At 45.7% G+C, this 23,572-nt stretch overlaps 1 long non-coding RNA gene across 2 annotated transcripts; it reads right to left on the reverse strand.

The window, feature by feature from the left end:
• Window positions 1-1,610: 1,610 nt before the first annotated feature.
• Window positions 1,611-23,023, reverse strand: LOC309441463. 2 transcript variants are annotated; one of them, XR_014184379.1, is made up of 6 exons: window positions 22,943-23,023; window positions 18,463-18,581; window positions 12,759-12,868; window positions 9,803-9,923; window positions 7,108-7,216; window positions 1,611-1,942 (listed from the first exon to the last, which is right to left on the reverse strand). It is a non-coding gene; the product is annotated as an uncharacterized lncRNA (long non-coding RNA). The 2 variants fall into 2 exon arrangements; XR_014184380.1 differs by lacking the exon at window positions 22,943-23,023 and having other exon boundaries at window positions 18,463-19,063.
• Between the last annotated feature and the right edge of the window lie 549 nt (window positions 23,024-23,572).

The following is a 23,572-nucleotide window of genomic DNA, read 5'->3' on the forward strand; positions in this document are numbered from 1 at the left end:
GACTTGGAAATTGTCTCCCAGTGGAGAGAGCATCTGTCTCCCCTCCCAGGGAGCATCTTGTGTAAATGCTCTGATAACTGTTCTAAGCAAAGATAATGTGAATTTTGGACAGGTACAAAAGGGCTCGTACGCCTGAATACTTGTCTGTTCCTTCCAGCTGCACTGATTGGCCTAACAAAAGGTGATGAGATCTCTCTATACAAAGTTGCCTCTATTCAGGAGGAAGCACTTCTGACACTCTTATGATACCATCCAAACTCCAGGCCTTTCAAAACAGTCGTCTTGGACAAAGACTCACCACCTGAGGGCCAGAATGGAAGGGGAAAGAACCCAGAATACAACAAAAGTATGAAGAATACAGATGACAAAGGTGCAAGTAAGAACGATCCGAATTAAATGGCGAGATTCCAGATGAACTCAAGAGACATAAATACCTTGTCTAACCTCAATACACAAGGGGAGCAGCAATGAAAGCAGAGATCAGCTGGGTACCAAACAGCTTGTTCTCAAGTTTCGAGGAGCAGAGAGGTCCACAGCACTTAGTGGAATGGTTTCTGTTCCCTTCAGGTTCTGCCAAGGTCCAGAGTTTAAAAGTCTGGGATGTTTTGAAGAGCCGATGGGAGCAGCAGAGGTACCTGGAGTGCAGGACCCCAGCTGGGTTGGGGACCAGAGCCTGGGGAGGGAGGGATGCAGGTCAGGGCCAACAGGGAAATTTCACTCCAACACAAGTCTGAAAACAGGGTAGCATTTCTCAACACAGCTTATTTGCACATATATATTTAAAAACAAACAAAAACCCCACCAACTTTTGATGTCATCAATAGCAGGGAAAGCATGGAAGGCCTTTGAAGCATACGGGCAGTTGAACAGATTTGTGCACAGTGTCTAACAATTCAGTGCTAATAGTTAAGACAATACTAGTTAAATAGTTAAGGTAATAATATCAATACTAGTAATATTAAAATAATGGTTGAATAGTTAACATAATAATAGTTCAATAGATTTGTGCAAGGTGCCTAACAGTTAAATACCAATAATTAAGAGCTCTTAGATTCCCAATGTCATTTTGCAACAAATCCAGGGGCTCAGCCAGACCCCACACAACCCTCTAGGTCTGGCTGGTATTTCCTCACCAATACAAGGTCCAAGCAGGTGAGGATCCCATCAAAGAACAGCACAGCAGACTCACACCTGAAACAGAGACCTTTATCTGCAGCTTAAATAAAGGCAAACCAGGTTGAACTGATTCTCCCCTGAACAAGGAGTGAACTTGCTGAAATAGCAGCTGGGACAGGTTAAGAGACATAATTGTTACAGAAGGTGGTGCCCAGAATTGCAGGCAGGCTGGCCAGGTTTATATTAATAAACTGAGGGGATACCACTGACTGTTGTGAGTTGTTGAGCTTTGTACTCATAGCATTAAGGCATTTATATTGGAATGTGGAATGTTTCCAACCTGAAATAGCTGGGGAAGAAACAGAGAGTTGAAACAAATCCTCTCTTAAATACCAACTCTTAACTATAGGTTATGAGTTCTTTAAAAAAATAACGTAGCCTCGAGGACAGAGGTAACTGTAAAAAGTCATCTTTATTTTTGTTATCCGATGTTGGCAGCCCGTTGAACCCACGGCCGAGGGAGATGAAGGACAGATGCCGCTCTCCTGGGCTTTTTGGCCCGATGTCCCCCCGTAGGTGAGGCTGATCCCAGGGGAGCGCTGTGCCGAGGGTCAATTATCAGCAAGTTTTCAAAGTGCTGCTCCGGGTGGTGATAAGAGCTCCGGGTGAGGCGGTCAAAGCCAGGCTGAAGTGAGTGATCGCGGGGGCTGACGGTGACCCATGACACCAGGTGAGTCTGTCAGGCTTAAGGCGGCGAGGGGATTTTATTCTGTGTCCGTCTGAAGCGTTCTCCCTCGTTTGCGCTGTCGCAGATTTGTCTGACGCCCTGTCAGAGATTTATTCATGGGAACTGGTTTAGCCATGGAAAAATAAACAGCAGCTTCTCGCTACGGGGATATGGTTGGGCTGTGTCCACTGAAGACCTGATTTCCAAGTAGCTCCTGGAAGACCATGTCACCTTCACCTCCCATCGGTGCTTCTCCCAACCCACCCCTCCATTGGATGGCATGCGTATGGAATCTTACACAATAGAGCCAGTGCATTTTTATGAATAACTACAAAAGATGCAAACCCTCACAAAAATTATCCAAGAGTAAAAAATGCCTCTTCCATGCCTCGTTCTTCCACCATTCTTCTACTTCACAGCATGGTTATCTATGAACTAATTCACCATTTTAGTTCATTTTTTAACCATCGCAAGAGGCAGGGTTTGGAGACGGATGGCTTACCGCTCTGATTTGGTAGGACAAATCCTCAATCTCTGCCTGCCTATAGAGACTTTAGATCAGCAGAGTATCACGTCTGATATCCACATACACAATGTGTGGTCTTTTAATGCTGCTGAGGCGCTGGTGCTGGGCAGTATTCACACTGCAATTCTAAATCTGCCATACCTGCTAAGTATTTCCTGTATTCTTCATATTATATTTGCTCGTTGCAACACCTGTTTGCTTGGGCACTTCTTGTTTTGAGGTGTAATGGTTTGGTTTTTAACCTCAGAAGCGCTGACATCTTGGATCCAAAACAGGGTTCTGGTAACAGAAATCAGCTCCCCAGGTCTGTAAAGCTGTGGCTGGTATTTCAGCCTTGTCTGGGTGTTTTATTTTGCCCCGAACTCGAGCTGCTCTGTTGCAGTGGGTTTGGTTTTCTCCCAATCTGCTGGAGCGTATTCATCGGTGGAAACTGCTCCTCATCTCTATTAAAAATTATTCAAAATGATGCAGGGAGTAGAAGTTTGAGTTAATTACAAATTATTCTCCATTTCACTAGCATTTTATTAACAAATCCACATTAATCCAGTATTAAAGCAGGGCGGGATTATGGGATTTCTCTCATCTGAAGCTTGGAGCAAGGGAAGTCTATAATAAACCCACCTATTCATTTGACACAAAGCTGTTCTATCAAATCTACCCCAACATGTGGCCCACCCCCCCTTCCTTGTGACATACATATGCAATCCTATACAATAAAAATGGTGTATTTTTACCATGAGCTAGAATGGATACAAAAATGACTATGGGGTAAAATTGCCTTTCCAGCACCTCTGGCCTTGAAGTCACTTCTCTGGTTTTCCAGAGTCCCTTGTCACCACTAGAAGAGTTGACCCCATAGCAACCTATTTAACCGCTTAAAAGCGAGATGAGATCACGCAAAAGGACGTTTCCTCTGAAAACTGTGGTTTACACCACGAGGTGGGACACACCGAAGGAAGAAAAGGACCTGAGCATGTTTGGAGAGAGCTGGAAGAAGATGGAAAAGCAGAACTGTTTCATCTCCATCCTGCCACGGTCCTCAAAACTGCCTTGAAAGTTTCCCCAGAAAGGAGCCAGCTAAGGGACTGAAGTAGTTTGCTTTAAGGTATAATCCTTTTAACAAAATGTAAGGGTCAGAATTTTACGTTGGCAGTGAATATTTTGCTAAATAGGGCATGATGAGTTTGCTGTTCTGCTCCCAGACCGGGCGCTCGCGTGTCCTGGCGTGTAATAATTGCGTGAAATTGCCGTCTCCGCTGGGGCTGGTGCAGGTTGATCCGGCCCAAGTGCGGCAGCTCCTGAGCTGAAATTTTCCTTCTTAATTTTACAGACTTCTGACTATAAAAACATTTTCCCCGGCGCAAAAAAAAATATCCAGAGAAAATGAAGAAAAAGTTCAGGTTTTGCAGACCTTCCTTGTCTTGCTGATGGGGGAATATCTGAACACTGAAATGACTTCATTTTATACCTACCAAATCTATGCGTTTTCCCACAGGTTTTGGATGAAATAAAAAGGAGGTTTGCTCATGGATAATTCTGCGATGTGGCAGAGGAATGGGGCTCCTTCAGAACCATGGGATTTTGGGGGGGGATTATTTAGTGTCTCTTTCTATTACCTGCAGTCCAGGTCTGTTTTCCTGTGAGTATTTTTGAGACTAGTAAACAAATGCAGATGCAAAGGCAGAGAGAAATGCTACCCCGTTTCCCCAAAAATAAGACCTACCCTGAAAATAAGCCCCAGCATGATTTTTGAGGATGGTCAAAATATAAGCACTATGCCAAAAATAAGCCCTAGTTACAGTTTCTAAAATAAAGTCAATTTAAATAGTATGTAAACAGCTATACGTGTAAAAAGGTAAAATTAATTTGCAATACAATGTGGTGATGACATGACTGTATTTGAATAAATGCTGGGTTTTTGTTCAAGAAGAAATGGAGATTGTTATTCATGGAAAAATAAGACATGCTCTGAAAATAAGCCCCAACGTATCGTTTTGAGCAAAAATTAATATAAGACCCAGTCTTATTTTTGGGGAAACAGGGTATTCTCAGGATATCGGCCCTTGGCTGTCTCTGAGCTGGTGATTTTGATGTGTCCTCAGTGCTCAGAGCCTGGCTAAGCACTAATTCCAAGCCAGACATGGGCAGAGCTTCTCCAGCTCCTTGCAAAGCCAAGGGAGACGCACGGAGAAGCGACCAAGAGCGACAATCACACCTGAATTAATTACCACCTTTTCTTCCGTGGTTGTGGAGGAACAGCCACCACCCTCCAGAGCGCTGCGGGGAGGACTGGGCCGTAGCTTTTTCTTTACGAGACCATTTATTGTCTATTTCTACTCATTGCCAAGGCAATTTGGAGGACAAACAACTGTCGCGTAAGGAGCCCCTTGATAACCATGTCTGCGGAGGGAAGCTGACAGCAACAGATGAGATTCCTCCTGCCCACAGCCAGTCCCAAGATCCGAGGCAAAATACAACATCTGCACGAGGTCCTATGAAGTAAATTAATGCTCTAGAATATTTTAAAAATAAAAATGTAGTAAAAAGAGAAAGAACCCAAGGAAGTTCTTTTACAAATTAGGCATGATTTGCAAGAAAAATGATGCGATCAAGGGAGCTCCAGGACAACAAATGAGCCCAAGGCTGAGATATTCATTAAGTAGACTGTCTGTATCGAGAAGCTTTTTCTCTCCCATGTCTTCTGACGGTTTTTCTGACCATAGGTCAAGATATGGATGCACATGCCCACTTACATAGAAGGCAACGTTCTCCTAAGTTGGGCCTAAGCCTGATCTTGGAGCTGGAGCGGAGGCAGCAGAGCCCAACACGAGCAGCATCCAAGGGACCCCCAGCCCGTTTGCAGCTCTGCCCCAAGCTACCTGGAGGAGCTGGAGGGATGGACAGATGTCACTGTCATCCTGGACAAGTGACACTGAGGACAACAGGAGATCTGGGCCAGGGAAAGAAGAGGCATCTTCCATGGGATCCCATCTCACGAGCAATGAAGGGGGCTGGGGCATGATGACCACAGGCAACACCAAACTGTGTCTGCTTGTTTCTTGATGGGGACAAAAGTCACAGACTCACAGAATGGTTGGGTTGAAGGGACCTCTGCAGATCCCCCAGCCCAACCCCTGCTCACGCAGGGTCACAGAGCAGATCACACAGGTGGGTCCAGGGGGTTTGAATGTCTCAGAGAAGGAGACTCCACAGCCGCTCTGGGCAGCCTGGGCCAGGCTGTGGCACCTCCCAGCAAACAAGTTTCTGCTCATGTTCAGATGGAGCCTCCTGTGTTTCAGTCTGTGCCCGTTGCCCCTCACCCTGGCGTTGGGCACCACTGAACAGAGTCTGGTCCATCCTCTGACACCCACCCTGAGCTATTGATCCCATTGATCAGATCCCTCTCAGCTTCTCTTCTCCAGCTCAACAGCCCCAGCTCTCTCAGTGTCTCCTCAGCACAAAGATGCTTCAGACCCCTCAGCATCTTGCTGGACTCTCTCCAGTAATTCCTTGTCCTTCTTAAACTGGGGAGCCCAGAACTGGACACAACTCCAGATGTGGCCTCACCAGGGCAGAGCAGAGGGAGAGGAACAACCTCCAACCTCCCTCGACCTCCTGGTCACACTTTTCTTGATGCACCCCAGGTACCGTTGGCTTCTTGACCACAAGGACACATTAGTGGCTCATGGTCAACTTGTTCACCAGGACCCTACACTTGCCTTCACAGAATCACAGAATCATTTTGGTTGGAAAAGCCCCTCAAGATCATCAAGTCCAACGGTTTCCCCACCCCTGGCACTGCCCATGTCCTGAGAACCTCATGTCCGTCTGTCCAACCCTCCAGGGATGGTGACTCCAGCACTGCCCTGGGCAGCCTGTTCCAATGCCCCACAGCCCTTTGGGGAAGAAATTGTTCCCCACATCCAACCTCAGCCTCCCCTGTTCCTACAGCCAGACCCACTCCATTCAACACAACTGAACAACACGCCGCACACGGCTTCCAAAAAAGCCGGTCTCAAAATAACTCGCACTCTAACGCGAGCAGTAGACAAAGCCAAAGAAAAGCAGAGGAGCAGGCACCCTTCAAGCTAAAGCATGTTATTAAGGAATATTCCTTTTTTGAAGTTTGTTGATTTTATTTTTATCATATTTTAGCACAAACCCTTTTCATGTTATAAATTAAGTAACTGCTGCAGAAGGGTTATTTTTTTTTTTTAGATGCATTTCCTATAGAGAGATTTTTAAAGTTTCCAGTACAAAAAAAAATCATGGAAAGCTGTGTTGAATTATGTGATACATTGAAATTAAAATGAAATTCCAAATTATCTTGCAGTCAGGGGCTGATGTGGACTGAGTGATAATAAATAAAGGTTAAAAGGACATTGGCAAGTCTTTTTTCACGGCTTTCAATTTTTCCCCTCCCTGTTGTTTGTAAAAACCTCTTAGAAGATTAAAAATAATATTTCTTTCCCTATTGATTTTTTTTTCCTTTTTTTTTTTTTTCTCCACATTTGAAAACAGCATTTATTTATTTTCTGTGTTTCTAATGGAACTGGGATTAATGTGGCTTTATTTGTTCTCTGCTCGGCCGGGGCTGTTGCCTGATGCAGGGACGCGGTGCAGCCCAGGATGGGGGCTCGTTAGCAGGACGGCCCCAAAAACCTCATCAAAGCCCCAGCCAGGGGCCAAGGGCAGCAGTAAATATTTTGACCCTGGGTCAGACACCCAAATAACTCACCTCGTTTCACTTCCGTACTTGATATCCCCAGCTCTAGGCTTGGTCCAAAGGCTCCGTCTGTTGTGTTCCAGCGGGAAGAGGAGATGGTGTCCACTTCTGAATGGAATATCTGCAAAAATATAGAGTGGGAAATAAGTGTTTTCACCTCTGCGTGGAAAGCAAGTCTGTAATAAAACACGCTGAGCCTGCTAGGGGGGTGGGACGGTACATAAAAGGATTTGTCTTGTCAAAAATACCACTCTTCATCTTGGTGTGCGTGAGAGTCGGCCCAAAGATGGAGCAGTATTTGCGTGAACATCGCCATCAAGAACTGAGAGAACCGAGGCCCTGACAGAAAGGACACACGGACAGTGACCTGGAGAGAGGCCCGAGGAGCAGCATTGAGTTGCACTGGTTTCTCCGATACGGGGGGGCTGCTGCTCACAATGGCTGCTGTGTGGACATCGCCTGCTGCTCCAGCCAAACCAGCCCCCGCCTCCTGAAAGGGATTGTTCTGAGGGTCTCTGCGACCCAGGGACAATCGCTGCCGTCCAGAAGATGTGTTCTCACCTGCAGCCTCAGTCACACGTGTCCCCCACCTGCTCCCCTAAACAATGGCCAACGACAAGGAGCATGCCCAGGAGCTCACCAAGGGTCCTGAGGTCACCCACTGGACCAGAGAAAGACCCCTGAATGCTGGACACGTAAGCGTTGGCAAAAGAAAGCGTGAATCTCTCGAGCCTGCACAGTAGGAGCCTGGGTTGCGAAATCAAGGCGGAGACTGATCTAAAACAATGGGAGCAAGGGGGGTTGAAGAAGCATAAGAGATGACTCCAGAATGGACACCGCTGAAGATCTTCCCACCAGGAGATCCCGAACCACGACGGAGGACCAGCAGGGCTCCACGGGACCGGAGACCAGAGGGAGCTTCTGGAACTGGACTGGTGATAAATGCAACCTCATTTCTCATCTTTACTTTTACTTTTCCCCGTTTCTTTTCCCTTTTCCTTACTCTCTCTATCACGTGCCACAAACAGGCAAATGAATAAAGTTACACTGCTTGATTGAATTATAACCCCTTGGCATTTTGGTCACCTTAATTTTGCACTCTGAGATCAAGGTAAAAGAACCATCAGGAGTCCATTATGGAATGGACTGTGACAGTGTGTCTGGGGTTTTGTGTTTTGGGATAAGTTCTGGTGGGACAGGGCCATTTTCTCATTGGTTTTCATTATATTTTTTTTAATTTGGCTGGGTTTTTGGCATGGGGAAAGTCAGGTTTGAAAGCAATTTAAACATTAAGACTTTAGACCATGTCATGGTCCCTGCTCAGGGCAGGGGGTTGGACTAGATGAAGGTCCCTTCCAAACCAAACTATTCTAACGGTGTAAACCATAACGGATATTACAGTCTTCATTAACTGGAGGGAGAGGATTTTGGTGCAGTAAATATTACGCTATTTAAAAATGCATAAGCAACAGAAAATCGAGATAGTCATATTACTCATATAAGCACTCAAAACAAATTTATGCATTTTAAATGGACGTATTGTGCATGCCCGCAAGGATGGTTGACTATATAACTATTTAAATACATTTCCAAGCTAAGTTGGAGGAGGAGAACAAAATAAAAACTCAAGTGCCTTAATGCTTTTAGATCAAAAGGAAGAGGCTCTGGTAAGATTTGGAATTTGCCGAGTAAATTATTAGTTACTAATCGCTCACTGCGGTGTAGCCTGCACTACATGGGCTGTTTGCACCTCCCTGGGTGTGAAAATGCCACGGGAGGTGAAAATTTGGCGCTAGTTTAATAAGTTTCAGTTCAACAGATACCTGCAGGAAGAGAAAACACCAGGAAAGATTGTTTTCTTTCAGCATAATTCATCAGAATTGGGATAGACTTGTTTCTGGATGCCATGCTTCAGGTATATATTTTTAAATATACAATCCTACCACTCCGCAATAGTTCAAACAAGCTAAAATTTGGCCTTACCCATTGATGGTGAGGGTCAGTTCAGGGAAAGATGTGAGTTTTAGAAACCACAGCAGCGAACTATTAAATTAAATATTTGGTGAGGTCGTTTGTGGTGAATAAAGCTTTCTGTGCTTCTTCCCCCCGTTTAGCCCAGAAAACAAGGGATCAAATCATCTTTACTCTTCCCAACCTTGTCCACCAACATTCTTCTGTTAACAAGACCAATGTTACATGGGGGGAAAGCAGTTTTCTTTACTAAATACTGATTTCTACTAATAAAAAATGCATTTGTGTAACAGGATGTGTCTTTCTGTCCACACACCCTGTGTGTCCGGTGAACTGGCTGGGGGCACGGCCAGGATTTTGGGGCTCAAACACCTCAAAAAAAAGAGCACAGTAGAATTAGGGGGGTTGGAGCCAAGTTATAAGAATCTGAGATGTTATTCATGGTCCATCTCAGCATGATGAAGATCCTTGACTGACCAAGGCTGGATGGGCATCCTCATCTCGCTTTCCCCACCACCCTTGTGGGAAGGAGGGTGGTATTTTACTATTGATTTTTACTAATGATTAAGGATGGGAAATGCTCTCCTAGGCTGTTCATTTTTCGGTGCCTCGGCACGTCACGAGTAAAACAAAAGCTATTAATGCCTCTGTTTTTTTGTTCAGGCTGTAAGCTCTTTAGAACGGGGACAGCCTGCCAAGACATATTTAGGTAGGACCCAGCACAGCATGAACTTACCAGTCAAAAAACCACCACCAAGAGGTGCTGCTGGGTTTTAATTCCTTGGGGCGGTGGCTGGTGCCTTCATGGACCCGCGTTGGATACGTGAAATATTCAGGATCTGTCTGCGAAATCATTTCTGAGGGGCAGGAAAAGAAACAAGAAGAGAATTAAACAAACCCCTCCCCACTTTCAGGTCTGCGCTGGGAAGGCAGCAACAAGTCCTAAAGGCTGCTTGGTTTGCAACTCCCAAGTTTCGGCGGAGAGGACTTTCTTATCGCTCTGCCTGCAACGCGGAGGAGACTTTATTAGCATCTTCTGCGGTAATCCCAGCAAAACTGAAGGGGGAGAAGAAAAAAGTGTCAGATCAAAAGGGGGAGTATGAAAGCGGGCGGCTAAGCAGGTTGCTGGGATGCTAATGATTGCTTCCTTCATTCTCTGAGTGTCACGCACAACATCTCTAAGCCCCGCGCAGCGCGTAAGCCACACAAATAGCCATATTTGTTAACATTCATGTGACTCTTTCGTCTGAGCTGTATTTCCTTGAGAACACCACAATGAAGAGTTTCTTTTAATAGGGATCAACCGGGGAAAAACAACTGTGAGGGACTTTTCTCTCCCTCTCCCTCCCTCCCTCTCTCTCTCACTCCCTCTCTCACTCTCTCTAAACCTTTTACACTGCAGTTGAACAAGCCTCTGGATAAAGACTTTATCCAAAAACCCCCTCTTTAAAGTTATTTCAAATTTCTCTGCAAGGCTTTCAGAAATCTGTTTGTTTGAGGGCAGAATTAGATGTGACCGGCGTTTTATTGTGACATAAAACCATATTTCTTCCCTGGAAGATTAAAAAATAAAATCGGTTAATAAGAAAAGCTGTCAGCAACAGAAAATGGCTGACATAATCCGTTTATCCTCCGAGCAATAAAGATATTGGTCCTTGGGAGTCTATCCTCTCTCTCATGTTATTTCGCCCAAAACATTATCTTCCCAGCATTCTGATGGATTAAGAAGTCATATGGGAGATAGCAGGGAAATGACAGATACAAAAAAAAATAATATCCTTTCATTTCCCCTCCTCCCCGCACTCTCTGTCTCTCTCTTTCTCTCTCCCGTTTTCTCGCCAGCCCCTCCTTCCCCTGCCGCCCTCTTTCTTCTTTCGCTCTGTCCCCTTGGAAAACTGGTCCAGCTCTTTATTCCCAGCATCCCTACTCCGGCGCGGTGGGGAGAAACGACACGGAACGTCTCGCGTGTCTTGGTCCCTTCTCCCGCACGTGGATGCCGACGGCTCAGAACAGTTCGGTATCTGAACACCTCCTAGATTTTTAGGCACTGCGGTCACAGTTGTGTGTCCCCACGTTGAAACGTGTCTGAGCAACTTGTGGGGGGAAGAGAGATGAAACCCACCACCGGGCTTGTGTGGAGCAGAAATGGGGTTTTTTGGTGGTAAAATTTACAGATGAAGGCTCTGGGCTTTGGTGGCTCTGGGCTTTGGAGGCTCTGGTCCTTGGTCTTTGGAGGCTCTGGTCCTTGGCCTTTGGAGGCTTTGGGCTTTGGAGGCTCTGGTCCTTTGTCTTTCGAGGCTTTGGTCTTTGGAGGCTCTGGTCCTTAGTCTCTGGAGGCTTTGGTCCTTGGTCTTTGGAGGCTCTGGTTCTTGGTCTTTGGTGGTTCTGGTCCTTGGTCTTTGGAGGCTCTGGTCCTTGGAAAACTCTTCTGCACTCCAGAGCATCTTCTTGACACCCTCCTCTAGTGAAGTGTGGCCACCACAGACTGTCATCTCCACAGCAGATGAATGAGCAGGCCTGGTGACCTCATGCTTAGTCTTGTCTGTCTGTCCTTCTGGAGGTCTGGGCACAAAGCTGAAGCTGCAGGGCTCTGAGATGCTGCTTTGACCCTGACACCTCCCAGCACAACGTGTCTGGTGGCTTTGTGCTCTGCTTGAGCAGACTCTGCATTTCCCCTTCTCTCAGAGACTCAGACACCTGTGTGCCAACAGCTCATGTCCTGCCACGCATCTGTCTGACCAGGGCTTGCTCCAGCACCAGAATATATTCCCCGAAAGGCTTTGGTGATGTAGGACTCAGGATGGAGAATTTCACCCCTTCCCCCTGCCCTGGGCAGGACCACGCAGATGTAAAGCATTTCTGAGGGATGTTCACCCAACCTCTGCCAAAAAACATCCACTACTGGCCATGTCGCCACCTCCACAGGAAATTTTTCTCTACAGCATGTTTTTCTGAGCATTTGACTTCAATCTTCCACATTGCAATTCAGGGTTGTTACTTCTCTTCCCATCCCCAGCAGACACGAAGAACAATTTATTGTTCTTTATCAGCAACTTTTCAGCCAGCAGAAGACTATCCAGAGAGGCAATGAGGAGGAGGACTGATCTCCTCCCCATCCCATCTGCTGCTTCTCCAGGTGAGACTTTCCAGCAAGGTTGTGTTTGTCTAGATCTAAAACCACTTTCCTGCCCATGTCGTGATCCAGCCCAAGTCCTTGGGGACGGGCATGGGCTCCTCTCACCTTCCTCTTCCTCACCACTATCTCCTGCTCACCTCACAACCCCAACTCAGTTCCAAGTGATTGAAACGTGTTACCAGGCAGTTTTTGCCACAAGAAGTCAAAATATATGGAAATTTTAAAGAAAAAAAGTCACCTGCTCTGGGAAATTTCATGACAATTCTCTTTTTTTATTCTCCTTTTCAGCTTGTGAACATTTTAATTCATTTCTTCACTTTCTGCCCAGCAGAATCAGTTGTATTTGCTATTTTGTGTGATTTAATGGATTATCAAGGATGTGTCGTTAACTTTTTAGCTCGCTGTTGACACCCGGATCAGGTTATTCGCCCATGAACATTTCCCCAGATCTGTCCGCCTATATTCACAAACGTCCTTATTTTGACAACCACGTCGGGAAGAAAAAAAATACATATACCCAGGATAAAATGCAGCGTTTAAAGATCTCGAGTCTTACCTAAAAGAGAGAATGTGATCAGTCGGAATGTCCACTAAGATTGCAGCAGCGGGCCATGGGCATGGTCTGTGTCTCATGAACAAAGCGATTTGCTTTCTTTTGTCAAAAACCTATGAGGAAAAAAGAAACCACAAATGGAATTAGGCAGAAGGGAGCTGAACCAGGTTGAGAATTGTTTCAACATAGCATTTCTAGCTGTATTTTGGACTGCGCTGGTAAGACCAAAAGAAGGTTGGTTTGTTTTAAATAAAAGATCCTGAAGAGCTTGTTGAAGCACTTTAAATATAGTAAAAAACAAAACTGTAGTAAAACCAAAAGACAGTAAAACATAGTTTATAAATATAGTAAAAAAGCAAAATTAATATAATATAATATAATATAATATAATATAATATAATATAATATAATATAATATAATATAATATAATATAATATAATATAATATAATATAATATAATATAATATAATATAATATAATATAATATAATATAATATAATATAATATAATATAATATAATATAATATAATCTGTCATTTTCACTCCAAGTTGTAGTCTACACTATCTTCCTGTAAAAAGTATATAACATAGAAGTTTTATCGACCACTAATCATAATAAAAGGCCCTCAAATGCCTTTTTTTCTTCATTTAATGAATAGAAACATCTCCTTGATGTTACTTCTGAAGCTACCAGAGGGGCTGTGGGTTCAGTGGGGAATATCTGAGAGACGACCCTGATAGCAGCGTGAATACGAGCAGCTGATTTTCCCAGGTCTGAAGAACTGCTTCGTTAGATGATCTCAAAACCTGACCAGATCGTTATAACACACTGAAAACACCCGTTTATGGCCAGAAAACGTATTCCTTTGTCGAGCAGAGCTTTGAGCTGGAAATTATATTCAGCCTTAACTCCATCCATCACTTCTATGCCTATCCAGACACAAGCAGAGGATCAAAAATATTGTTATTTATTTCCTCGATGGGGCAACCGAAGCAAAGAAGAGCTTAGAGACCCTTTCCCAAAAGCTGGCAAGCAATTCAAGGGGTGAAGAATTTCCAGAAATACTTGGAAATATAGAAGTACGTGGAAAAACCAGAACAAGGGAGTCATCTGCCTATCAGCACCAATTCAGGGTGTTCTCTGGGGAGGAAGTCGCACTGATTACCAAATAAACAGAGGCTGTTGGTGGCAGAGGTGGAGGGAGATGAGTCTATTTACTTCCAGCTGAGCAAATTTGTCAACTGCCTGTAAAACACATGATTACTATGGAATTACATGTATTACATTCCGGGTGTATTCTTATTCTTATTTAAAACATAGATAGGACTGGAGTCAGATGAAAACCGAGGATTAAATACAAGAAACAAAACCGGAATTCAGTAGCAGCTGAACACAGAAAATATTAAAGTGAGAAAGAATTAGAAGCAAGGCCAGGATTTAAAGAATAGAGAGAAGTCAACATCACAGACCTGGGCCAGCCCTCAAACAGCCACCTAGATGTTTCTGAAGTCCTCAGACCAGTATATGCTTTATATTTAACAGTTTTACACCCTCCAACCCTATTTCATGGTTATGGTTTCTCTCTAGATGAGTCTCATTGGTATCACATGAAAATCCCACTCAACAGCTGATTTTCACTGTGCTACTGGGTGACCTTGGGCAGGACACTTCTGTTTTCCACGTTTTCATTCCCCCTCTGCAAAATGGTGGGGGGGAAAACTCCTAAAATATGCAGAAACCTCCCGATGAGGACTGTGCAGGCGCTCAGAAACACCAGCAATAAGAAGGAGGAGGCAGAAACGCTTCCCAAAGGCAGAACGGCTGGTGGGCAGCGTGATGGGTTCAGGTGGTGGCACCTTCACGGAGGAGCCCAGTCGATGCTTCTGCACCCAACCGTTCACAGTCCTGCCATGATTTATGGGGTTTAAAAGCTTTGAGGGGGCTTTGCATTTCTCCAGTCTCACCTGCGGCACCACCAAGATCAGGGAATTTCCCAGGGCTGGCTCCTCTGGTGGGACTTTTCCTCTGTATGTGCGTGAAGGCTCTGAGCCCAGTGACTTCTTGCACTGTGATGTATCTTCTAGACTAGAAACCCATTTCCTTTGTGATCTGAAGAGAGAAACTCTTCTTCCGAACTCACTCATACCAGTTGAAGAGGCGAGACTGGAAGCACAGGGTAACCATGAGGGCAGTTGTGGACATACCATCACCCTTTGGCACAACCGGAGATGATCATAAGGGTGTCTTTCAACCAAAATGATTCTATGACTTGGACAGTCAGATTTGGCGTCTGTGACCTTGTGTTGTGGGGGTGTGGTGTCTCAGACACTGTTCAGTGTGGTCTTTGCTCTCTAGTAGTGCCTGGAGACAGCTCTACCAAGACAAGGCCACTTTGCTGGGAGGTGCTGTCCGTACATCAGCAGAAGCCCCACCTTTCCAAAAGTCCCCAGCAGGGATGGATCTGCAAAGGTCTGGAAGTGATGCAGAGGCTCAGGTAGCAGATCAGCAGCAGCTCTGGCAGCAGAAGCATTTCCCAAGTCACAGACTGGTGACCCATGTAGGTAATGGCAGGAACATGCGCCAGGGAGGGTCAGCTGGACATGAAGAAAAGGTTCTTCACCCAGAGGTGCTGGACACTGAACAGGCTCCCCAGGGAGGTGTCACGGCCCCAACCTGACAGTGTTCACGAAGAGACTGGACAACGTCCTCAGACAACACGGGGTGACCTGTGGGGTTGTCATTGCAGGGACAGGAGTTGGACTCCATGAGCCTTGTGGGTCCCTTCCAACTCAGGACATTCTGTGATTTCCCTTTCTCTGGTGGCACCCCAAAGGCTCCTCAAGATGTGGTGAGATGCTGTAAAGACTAGATCCCAAGCTCACCTTTTCCCAAATAATTTGGGGCAGCCTGAAAGCCCCTAATTGGCACTGACCTTGAGCATTTGCACCTCTGCTGATGTCCCACAGCATCCTACGAGTCCTGCTCCGTTGGGACAAGAGCCAGCAAGGAGGATGGAGAGGAGGAGGAGACACAGACACACACACGCTCACAGGGATAAAAAGGATAACCGGATCCATGAAAATAAGCCAAGCGCTGCCATCGTCAGTCTAAATGCAGATAAGTATTGTACTGAAAACAAAGATTACTTGTACTTTGTAGATAGAGACGTGTTTTGTTACAGGATGCTTTGTATGGAATTGGGTCACAGCAGAATATGAGCCAACCCCCCCCGCCCGCCTCCTCCCACCCTCCCTCTCCGCCTGCCTATCCTTTGAATCTGGAGCCAAATCTCAAGGGTAACCCAGCAGAAATCGCTACAGTTTTGCCGGTTGTTTTTTTTTTTTTCCCTTGGCTGAGATTTGCTTTTCATTTGTGGGGCAATACTCGCGCCTCTGTGCCATTCAGCTATTAATTAATGTCACTGATGATGAGCTGCTCGCTCTCAGCCTTGTGTTTTCACGGCTCTGGAGGGGAGGGGGAGGTGATGTGCATCCAAAGGATCCCAAATTCAAGGGACAAGAGAAGCACCAAAGCCTCGCTGTCCTCCCCACTACCCCGACCCTCTTGTCATCTCTTTGTCCCCTCGTCTGGTACACGCGCTGTGCCCATCACCTTGGTGTCTGACCACCCACCTCAAAGCATCTCCTGTTGTCCTTCCCGCATCCTTCTGCTTCAGGAAAGACCTTTGGACCCCCATGATTTAGGGGGGCGTTCTGCCCTTCGCAGCTACTCCAGACCCAAGTCTGTGTCTTGGCGAACATCTACCATGCATTGGAATTGATCAAAAACCCAACGTTAACAACCCTGGCCAGTTAAAGTCTTTCTATATCCCCGGCATCTCCATTTCTCACTCAAGACATCCCAACCCAGGTTAAATATCCCCAGAAACCTCTGATCTGTGCCTGGTTATCATGCCCCTTGGTTCTGATGTTGGCGCTCCTTCAGAGCCACGTCTTGTTGGCCATGAAAGCCACAAAGGACAGCCAAATTCTGGCCATACCATGCCCACAAATGTCCATACACAGCTGGAGAGATGGATGGATTTTTCTCCAGCTACAGAAGCTAGAAAGATACTTTTTCTCTTTTTTGATCTCCAGGGAAGGTAAAACATTTGGATTCTACAAAGCACAAGAAGTATTTTGACTTAATGGGTATTAAATAATTTATTGGCATGTGCGTTGTTGGATTACGGTGTGATTGCTGGTGGCTGGTTGCTGTTTATTCTACCCATAAGAAGTCAAACTTCCAAAGGTACATGATGGAAATTGATGTTACTGCACTTTTACTGGTCTTGTGGACAGCCTTACAATCTCCAAACCCTCTCCCACATGTTGGGCTTCCCCCCATCACCAAAAGCCATGGAAACGGAAGGTTTTGGGCTGGTGTTCCACACCAGGAGCACCGTGAATGAGGCACTAGGGGTGGGACACCTCTAACCATCACCTGTGTTGTCCAGAATGAGTTACCGGACTTAAAATTGACATTACGCCACACCTTTAGCAGCTAAAATAACATACAGGTCAGTTGAGACCCTTCTCATCTCTCCATAGCAAAGATGTCATTTCTTCAAGCTCTGAGCTTGGGGGATTTAAATAGGTGCCCAAGCATTTGTGATGCTGAGTCAGGGCTCATGTTCCTCCACCCGCCGCATTTCACTCGAGGGCCCGATCCAGCCACCATTAGAGCTGATGAATCCCAGATCGAGAGAGGACGTCACGGCGCGGCATAAAGTTTTTATGGGTGAATATGGGGAATGAGGTGCATAACTCACCGACACTGCTGCCGCTTGTGAGTAATGCGCCCATTCCACGCTCCCGCGGATAAAACCTTTATGGCCCACCGCAGCACCGGGGATTGCATCTAATATATGCACCGCCATAATGACGAGCACTGAAAACATGTCTTTTTTAAGCTGTTTTCTCCCCCTTTCTCCTTCCCACCCTTAAATACCCCTCGGCGTTTGCTTCGTGGTGCTTTACTTCTGCTTTGTCAACCGCCTGGGGAACCCACTCCATCGATATTCCGGACAAGGTTTTGATTTGGGGGAAAAAAAAAAACGGCACAGAGTGAGCGGCATAATTTAAAAATCAAAGAAATTCATTTCAGTAGTAAAAGGTTAACAGCCTTTAGGAGGAACACTTTTTAATCACCCACGTCTAGACTCTATCACTTGAATCACCGGCAGCAGGAGTGAAATATGGCTAAGCCCCCGTCACCAAACAGCACCTAAAGACTGTTGTATTTAATCATGTCTGTGCACTAGTTATGGATTTTCATTATGATTCCCGATGCTGTTGCGCTGTGTAAAATATTAATATCCATAGTAATGATGCATGAAGCTTGGAGTGTAATTTCTTCACTCTCCTTGTCTGATATTAAATTGTTACCACTTTATCATTTGTGTAGAACTGCACGTTTCAATTAATCTTTCCGTATCAGCAGCCCTGATTAATATAGATCATGATTCATAAGCTTATCGTCACTATAGTTTTAACAGATCATTTATAAAGATCTTAAATTTCAGGGCCTGGGAGGCGCAGCCACTCTGTCCAAGGCTTTTCTCACTTCTGGCTCCAGCATGTTTCGCCATTCAAACAACTAATTCCGGGGAGGAAAATTAGCCAGATAAAAATTCTGGCTTGATGTTTTTTAACTTTACCCATAAACTTTTTCCCCGTTGGCCTCACCGAGCAGAAGATGCTCACCAGCTTTGGTCCATCCCTTCCGTGGGTCTGCCCCGGGCTCCTCCATGGGCTTGGCAGCTCCTCAATAATTCCTCATCTCCATCTCCATGTGAGGGTGGTTTTCGGCGTTCCGGAACCAGCTGGAAGACACGTGCTGGAGTCACCGCCTGTAGAAACCCTGGGGGCACAGATGTTTGCCTGCAAAATTAATGGCGAAACAGCAGCAACCCCGCTCGGCTGCGGATGAGCAGACAGCATCTCACGTGCAGGAGCGCCGGGCGCGCTCAGGACACCGTTATAATCGTACTAATGAAGAACAGCAACCAATTAGTCATTTTTTAGTGGATAGAGTTGGAAAAGACGCATTAGATAGTTTAAAACATCCATCAAAGGTCCCTATCTGGCTTTCTGTATATTCTCCAGGGCTTTGTCAAGCGATTTTAAGTGTCTCAAATAATGGAGGGACTCATGAGACTATTTAAAATCCTAATAGACGATTTTTTTTTTTTTACCTCCCTACTTAAATATTTTCTTTCCTGACAGTCCTGGAATTCCTAATTATAACCCTCAGTTCAGCTTTGTGAAGAGAACGTGGGGTTAAGACAGAGGAACAGCTCTGGGAATCCCACCGAGGATGATGCACAAGCCATGTAGGGGCAGGAACATGGAAAAGGGGGAGTTAGCAAATCTCTGCCGTGTTTTCCCCGGCCCCTATGCCCATGGTACCCCTGAGCATCGCTCCCGAGCACCTCCACCCCTGGGTAGCATCACCCAGAGCAGGATGCCGGCGGCTCCTCTCCCTTCTACCAACATGAGGATGACGACGGAAAAACTGACTTTTATTTTTACCTCCCGCACTCCCTGACTTACAAGGGGGAAGGGAGGGAAAAAACACCCTGGGAAGTATACATCCGTATCTGAAATCTATACAGCAAGACAGATCTAGCTGGAGCAGTCTTTAGGGCATATATGCATTACCAGGCTGGAGTGAAATATAGCCTGAAATTTGTCTCCTCAGATGAGATAATGTAGCTGCGTTAACAGCTGCAACTGTCACTTTCAAGTGAAGTAGTGGGTATTGTGTTGAGTACATTTGCAGGGCAATTTTCCAGTTGGAATAAAAGCTTTCCGAGGTGAATTTTACTTGGTTTTTATCCATCTATCTAAGGTTATTTTTATATATATATTATACAAATATTGACTGGTTCTGAGGGCAATAGAGGTAAAATATTGCACTAGGAAAGAAAATAGTTCCCAAGTCTCTGTCTATATATTTTGGCCTCAGCTAAAGGCTCAGGGCAATAGATGCCATTTTCCCCCTCAGGGCACAAAATTTTACTGCTCTTGCTTCTTAGCTATTTTATTATCCCTTTGTATGTTTGTAAAGGAGAAAGAGATAGGGTAGTGCTGGGCTCGGGGGTTTCTGCACAAAGCAACGCGCTTTGGAAGAGTTTTGCATGAAAGGTGAATTTGCATTGCCAGGATCTGCGGTTGGAAAGTGCTGTATAAAAAAACAGTATCATTCCTCATGTTTGGGGATGTTTTTCCCCCCCAAAATAAATATAATAAATTCTCACCATAGGAGTTCCAATGGAGATCAGGGCTCTGCTGTCCCAGGCTCTCTGGAATACATTTTAGGTAACGTAGATACTGGGCAATTTATGCATGTTGCAGAAAAGCGGTGCCGGTTTAAGACAATGCAGGGTTTTAGTGGCCGCATCTGCCCACCCATCTCTTCATGAAGCTGAGCTGAGAAGTCACCATGCACACAGAAGAGGCTGGTGCCCGAACTCCTTTAGATGCCCAGGGAGGGCAAAGAAGAAGTCTCAAAATTTGCCCCTGAAATCTTCGGTACCACTTTTTGGATGAAAGTGCCAGCAGAGACCCTGGGGTGCAAGTGAGGTGTCCAAGGAGATGATTTATCTCAGTGTTTGTTGCATGGACAAGACAATGTCCAGCTCTGGGCTTCATCAAGGACATCGTGCAGGTGCAGAGGGACCAAAGGCATCAAGGGTTGGGGGGCAATTGCTGATGGTGAGATATTTGGGGAACAAAACCAGAAGAAAGAAGTGAGATGCCAGCTCTTGAGGGGCTCTGGGCACCCTCTCATTGGAGAACAGGGCAAGTCTGAAAGGCTGCAAGTAGGCAATTAGAAATTAGTTTTTACCCACAAGGATAAACGCCAACTGGGATGAGCGGTGGGGGGTGTTTGCTTCTCATCGTTGGCAAGTGAAGATGCATTTGCTCCTCTGCTGCACGTGCCTGGACAAACCAACAGTGGGAAGAAAACCAAAACGTGGTTCTCCAAAAGCACTTGTAGCTCTGTTTTGGTGTGTGTCTTCCCCTTGGACCTTTTCAAGCCCATTCCAGCTCTTCTCATATCTGTGATGGCCTTAAAGGAGGCATCTGGCTTGGGGATCCACAGCAAAGCCACTTGCCACCCAAGCCATCCTGCAGAGCCAACCCAGGTGGAGATACAGCCACCCAAACCTTGTCCCCAGAGAGGTGGCAGCGAACCCACCACAGTCCCCATTACCGAGCAGTCAGAGAGGATCCAGAGAGGAAACAAATCACCGGTGGCACCTATAGCCACACGCAGAAATTAGAGAGTCTGACTATAAGGTCACAATAAATCAGTGCGCTGACAAGGAGATCTACCCTTTGTCCAGGGTAGAAGATTTATCTCTGACCCCAAGCAGGGGCATTTCTTCCTTGATTTGTTAAACGCCGAGCAGAAAATGGAGCTAGATCCGAAGCCTGATGAGTACCTGATTGCAAATGCAAGTGCCCAGCCCCACGCTGGCTCTTTCCTCCCCCCGCAGATGCACACGCTCCTTCTCAGGATGCTGCATTAAGTTTCAAAAGAGTCTCTGTTTTTTATTTTTCTGCCCATGATGGACCAGCTTTGGCAGAACTTGATTATGTGGTTTGTTTTCCTGATGACATTTTAATCAGAGGGCTTTCTCTCACAAAATGCCAACAAGCGCTGAGGAAGAGCCATCAGCGGAACAGGACGGGTGTTTGCCAGAGGGAAGCGGAGAGACCATGCTGGGATGCAGGAGGAATCATAGAACCATTTTGGTTGGAAGAGACCCTCAAGATCATCAAGTCCAACCATAACCCAGCCCTGGCACTGCCCCATGTCCTGAGAACCTCATGTCCGTCTGTCCAACCCTCCAGGGATGGTGACTCCAGCACTGCCCTGGGCAGCCTGTTCCAACGCCCCACAGCCCTTTGGGGAAGAAATTGTTCCCAACATCCAACCTGAAACCAACACAACAAAAGGAAAAATCAGAGTCTGAATGCCCAGGGTTTCTTTTAGAAGAGTCTTCCAAGCTCAGGGCTGAAATTCAGGAGGGAATGAGTTTTGCATAACTGTGAAGTGCCAGAGTGAACGACCGTGCCACCGTTTTCCATGCATGGTTGGACGGGGGCAAGATGAACAAAAGAGCTTTGCTAAGACCTGCAATCAGGAGGAAAAGAACTACAGGAACAGAACAACTGTCTGGTCCAGAACCAACCATCCTGACTCACTGAGCCAAGAGATCTGGGTTGTCTTCTGCACCACCAAGCAGCTCCAGGAGGACATCACCGTCACCCCGACATGGCAAACAGGATTTCCTCCTTTGCCTCCACCTCTACAGACATCCCGAGTCTATCTGTGACAGTTTTAAACATGGTTTATAGCAGCCTAAACTAAATCAAGTCAACTAAAACCATGCTGCCGTGCCATCACCGCTACAGCACGCAATGTAGCTGTTGGCAGCAGAAACGGGCAATACAAGGAATAATCAACAATGTTAATTTTTCTATTGCTTTACAAGCCTTCAACTCCTGCACCAAAGCTCTTACTTTTCCAGTTTTCCGTATCTCACCACTAAATTATTCCTTAACTGACTTCTGTCACGATTTGAGGAACTTTTGACGTGTTCTAAATGCAAACACGCCCATAAATATCACAGTAAAAACTTAGCCTGAGAAGCCTGCATGATCATAAACAGTAAATATTTTGTTGTGGCAGTGGTTCATAAGGGAAAAATTAGCATTTCACTTTGGTTTGGCCCAAATGTGTTTTGATTTCCTTGGAGACTGTTGAGGGGTTTTTTTGGTTTGGTCTTCTCTAATATAAATAATAATGTAGCCAGATGCTTGGTACATAAACACATGGCTGATGAGCAAAGGGATGTGAAGGATAATGTTCATCATCTTTAAAACACTGGGAAAAAAAGGCTACTGATTTTAAACTGGATAAAATACATGGCATAAACCAAATGTTAACATCCCGGCAGGTTCATAGTCTGCCCGTGGTGACAGGAATGACATGGAGTGGCTGGCATTTGGGGTTTTATCCCGCAATCTTCTCCTTTCTGTACAAGTTTCCAAAAAATTTAGAGGTCCCTAATTTTACAGAAGAGGGGTGGAATGTGGTGGTGTGACTGTGCCACAAAACAAACCAATAATTGTCTAAAATCAGCGCAAGGGAGCGCAGGATCTGACCCACCTTTTGGTTCCTCTCGCCGCTGCTCCAGTTGAAGTCACCGGAAGAAGGAGGTTCAGTCCTGAGCAGGACCACAAATGTCTCTGCTGTGTATCCAACGACTCTAGGAATTAGAGATTCCTCTGGAAAACAGATTATTTCTTCCAAGAAAGGTATTTTTTATCATCATGTGAACCATATCTGAACAAAAACTTACCTCTGAATAGGAAATATATTATGAAATAGGCTATGTTAAATATTTATCACCTTTCTATGCCTATCAATCTAAATTAAGGAGATTTTGGAGTATCACAGTTTGGGTTGATTGCCATTGTCAAACTTTGCTCAACATCCTCCTCGATTCCTGCGCGTTACAACTATGACAGCAGTATAGAATCAATACCTCGCTTAACAAAAAGTCTATAACCACGTAGGAGGAAATTCCCAGAACCCCTTTCTCCAGAAAAATTTGCATGGAGTTTCGCATTTCTGTTCCATTGGTGCCACCTATTGGCCAGTGCACATCTCAGCCCATAAAAACAGAGTCACTTCCTTTGGGGAGTGGTGACAGGGACATGGGCATCTCGCCAACGATGGCCAACCGCAGTCATGATGAAGACACCACCCGGGACGAGTTTGAGAGCAAGCTCCTCG

The sequence above is a fragment of the Streptopelia decaocto genome, assembly GCF_964273445.1.
Source record: "Streptopelia decaocto genome assembly, chromosome: 6".
In the NCBI taxonomy this organism is placed as follows: Eukaryota; Metazoa; Chordata; class Aves; order Columbiformes; family Columbidae; genus Streptopelia; species Streptopelia decaocto.